This window comes from Oncorhynchus gorbuscha, linkage group LGY, assembly GCF_021184085.1.
Source record: "Oncorhynchus gorbuscha isolate QuinsamMale2020 ecotype Even-year linkage group LGY, OgorEven_v1.0, whole genome shotgun sequence".
NCBI classification, from domain to species: Eukaryota; Metazoa; Chordata; class Actinopteri; order Salmoniformes; family Salmonidae; genus Oncorhynchus; species Oncorhynchus gorbuscha.
In genome coordinates this window covers 3,275,828-3,279,969 of record NC_060199.1, presented here as the reverse complement: position 1 = coordinate 3,279,969, position 4,142 = coordinate 3,275,828, and the positions used below count along the sequence as shown (strand labels likewise).

Below are 4,142 nucleotides of genomic sequence, written 5' to 3'. Positions count from 1 at the left end.
GTATTGTTGACGTGCCAGTCTGGCTTGATTTTTCCGTGTTATTTTTCACAAAGATGTTTATTGTTAAACATAATTCTTGTGACTGTTTTGCGCGTTTTGCCTCAATAAAGTGTTCGCCTGTTCACAAATCTCTGCTCTCCTGCACCTGACTTCGCTACCAGTACGCACCCATCTGACAGTTACTGTAGATATTGCACATACCATTTATTCCTACGAGGATTATGTTTCTGAGGGCCAACATGGATGGTGCTTGTCAGGCAACCACATATCACCTCTGATGCATCCAATGGTAAGAACACAATCTAGGGACAATATTTTATACAACAATGAACAAGAATACATTTGAACTTTGATATAATACATTCAGCCGCCAAAAAAATATATTAAAAAACACACCCTGTTCATGAAGTGCATGTTTCCCATCAATGTGGAGAGATATGGCTGTGGTTGGAGGAAGGGGCGTGTAGAATCCCTCGATCATGGACTCTCTGTTGTGCAAGGGGAACATGGCATATGTAGAGACATCGAAGTCTTCGCAGTAAAGCTGTTTTGGGCTCTACATCGCAGAATAGCCTTTTTCAGATTGCATGGCTGACAGATCTTCTGAGAAGCACGCTCTGCAGCCAGCAGAGAATCTACAATCTCAGGCCTGGACTCCCTCCACCTCTCCTGTGAGAGTTCCTTCCTCACATTCCAACTGCGTGATGCACCAGACACAGCAGGATTTCCACACTCCTCGAAGTCAGCTAGGAGGATCTTCATTTCTCAATGAAGTATTGTGTTTTGAAAACACAAAGAAATGGGGGAAAAAATGTAATTAAGAATATTATAAAATTAAATTATTAAAACGCACATAGGGCTGTAAATAGGTGACAGCAAATATATCTCTGCACAGTCTATGATGTGACAAGCCATAAACCTCAGCTTTGATTATACAGTAAATTCAATTACAGGGCAGACCAAAATATTGAGTATTAAGTCTAATATGGAATATCAAACAATAGAACTTGATGCTATTGTCAAATAGAAATTCTGAATGTTGTTAAAACAGCAACAACACACTGAGTACAAAACGTTCTCTTTCCCTGACAGACTGACCAGGTGAAAGCTATGATCCCTTATTGATGTCACCTGTTAAAACCACTTCAGTGTAGATAAAGGGAGAAGACAGATTGAAGGAGGATGTTTAAGCCGTGAGACAATTGAGACATGGATTGTGTCTGTGTACCATTCAAAGGGTGACTGGGCTAGACTAAATATTTAAGTGCCTTTGAACGGGGTATGGTAGTAGGTGCCAGGTACACCGGTTTGTGTCAAGAACTGCTAGTAAGAATAGAAGATATTGATGTAGTCATTGTGTGCAAGGAATATGTATCCAAATACTTGACATCTTCAAATGGGGGGACTAGACATATAAAGTGCTTTTATTTCTAAACGGTAAATCAGATAAGTCTGAAAATACACTGAAATAAAAGGTGACATTCTGTAGTGTAACCTCATATCAAACACTCTGGAGACTAGAGACACATTTAAAAATGTAGCATCACTGTCAAAATAAAGATGTAGTGTAACCTCATATCAAACACTCTGGAGACACATTTAAAAATGTAGCATCACTGTCAAAATAAAGATGTCGTGCAGTATAAATCAGTAACATCAAGATGACCCCAATTTTGACAGTGAAACAATTTAAACATACCTATTTCTTCGTCAATGCTGAAAACTGGAGTGGATCCCAATCCACTGGTCCTCGTCTCTAAAATAAGATATGCAAAAATGGATTAGACTTAATGGGGCATTCAGAAGTTGATGAAGCCATTTTTTGGACATATATTAATGATATGTACCCATTGATTCTTGAAAATTATAACTTATTAATGCCTCATGAGTTTAATTCAACAGTCGTACACCATCAGAACCCAAAATATATGCTTGTCTTACCCAAATTATAAGCTTTTTTTAGTCAAATGTTTGCAAACAAAGTAAATGTAAAAACAACAAAACACCTTAAAACATGGTTAAAACGATTATTTTAATAACATTGATGGTAAGTTATTGCATCCATAGCTATGCTTTATCTTGGCCAGGTCACAGTTACAAATGAGAACTTGTTCCCGACTGGCCTACCTGGTTAAATAAAGGTGTTCTCAACTAGCCTACCTGGTTAAATAAAGGTGTTCTCAACTGGCCTACCTGGTTAAATAAAGGTGTTCTCAACTGGTTAAATAAAGGCCTTGGTTAAATAAAGGTGTTCCTACCTGGTTAAATAAAGGTGTTCTCAACTGGCCTACCTGGTTAAATAAAGGTGTTCTCAACTGGCCTACCTGGTTAAATAAAGGTGTTCTCCACTAGTCTACCTGGTTAAATAAAGGTGAAATACAAAACATTTTAAAAGTGGTTACATTTCCCCAACCCCATCACTCAGCTTTTAACCAAAACAGGGGAAGGGAGTGTGCTTTGTAATTTTTTCAACTACAATTAGGGCTTTAATAAAAATAAAAATACAATAAATGAATTATAAGGCCACTGAACAACAAGGAATTGTATAGAATAATCTATTCAATCGCTCATCAATACCATATTCTTCCTCCTCAGTGACTGGCTAACAATTTTCCACTGGTCTGGCTCTCGGTGTACTGGCCCTTGGAGCTGAAAAAAAGGGTTTTAATTCAAAAAATTTGCTGGAGTTCTGACTCTCCTTTCGTTAAATATGTATTTTCATCAGAGACAGACAACAGTTAGAGACAGGGAAAAGTGGGATCAGACCTGCATGTAAAATATTATGTGCTGTGGGTAGATGGTACTAGACCGGCCTATGGAACGGCAACAAACCTTTGATGTGCTACGATACCATATGTTTGAAAGGAAAAAGTCACACCAGGGACCAATCAAATGAAACACCTAGACAGGATGAAACTTACCAAGAGAAGTGGATGTAGTTGCTTCCTGATTGGAGGAATAATCTGTCCTCTCTCATCCCTTTGTCGCTGGAGGCTTGATGGTCTTTTTCTTCTTATTTTCCTAAAAAGTGCATTTCAATTATCATGGCTGGCCCACTAATAAAAGTCTCCCACAAAAGGATGGCTTGCTTGTGCACATACGAGCACGAGCAAGACTTTTATTTTCACATAAGGTGAAGTGATTTTTCAGCTATAATGGTTTGATGGCGGGGAGTCACTAGTAATGTCTGAAGTTTTTGGTTTGGCTATTTGTTTCAGGTGTATTAGTCTATTAATTATTAATTATTTATCGGTTGCCCATTCTGATGTGAAGTATTTGACTCTGATGTGTGCCACAGAGAGTATTTGACTCTAGCCACAAAATTAAGGAAATTAGAAGGGGAGAAGGATTTCGGCAAGGCTATTTTCTTGCCTGCCGAAATTATCCCTCCCTTCTATCTTGGGACTGCAAGGCCTGGCACACTTCTGGATAATTTTGGTAGCTCTTGTTGACCAGTAGCGTGTGCCACAGAAAGTATTTGACTCAAGCCACAAAATTAAGGAAATTAGAAGGGGAGAAGGATTTCGGCAAGGCTATTTTCTTGCCTGCTGAAATCACCCCCCCACCCTTCTATCTTAGGACTGCAAGGCCTGGCACACTTCTGAATAATTTTGGTGACCTATCATGCCTTCTGATATGTGCCACCAGAAGTATTAGACTCTAGTCACAAAAGGAAGTTCTTATTTCAGCAATAATAGTTTTCAGAGCCCTCTACTGTTCTCTCTACCCATCCCTCAATCCCCCATCCCATTGTGCTTTTCCCTCTTATGGCTTTTCCTACATTTTTAAAAACTTTTTCTGTTTTATTTTTTAATAATGTAGGGACAGTAGCAATACTAAAATAATAATAACAATAATAAATTAAAAAATTGTACTCTGGGCGAAAAATAAAGTTCAAGTCAACAAGAGTGCAAAGGAAAGGGGGCAAACTAGATCCCAACTATCTCGGCCCATATACGATTCGAGGTCTCGAAGGGAAAAGCGCTGACTTGGAAGATGACAAGGGGGTTGTCTTCCCTAAAATAAGCGTGGATCACCTGATGCCTCATATAGAGGAGACTCATCAGATCCCTAAAATCAGCAGCCTCCAGAACCACCACACCAGCAGGTGCAGCCTCCACAGCCACCACACCAGAGGCCTC

At 39.2% G+C, this 4,142-nt stretch overlaps 1 long non-coding RNA gene across 1 annotated transcript; it reads right to left on the bottom strand.

Annotated features, from left to right (window-relative positions):
- Positions 1–426: 426 nt before the first annotated feature.
- LOC124016630 lies at positions 427–3,005 on the bottom strand. The gene is made up of 3 exons (XR_006835410.1): positions 2,922–3,005; positions 1,700–1,756; positions 427–756 (listed from the first exon to the last, which is right to left on the bottom strand). It is a non-coding gene; the product is annotated as an uncharacterized LOC124016630 (long non-coding RNA).
- Positions 3,006–4,142: the final 1,137 nt, after the last annotated feature.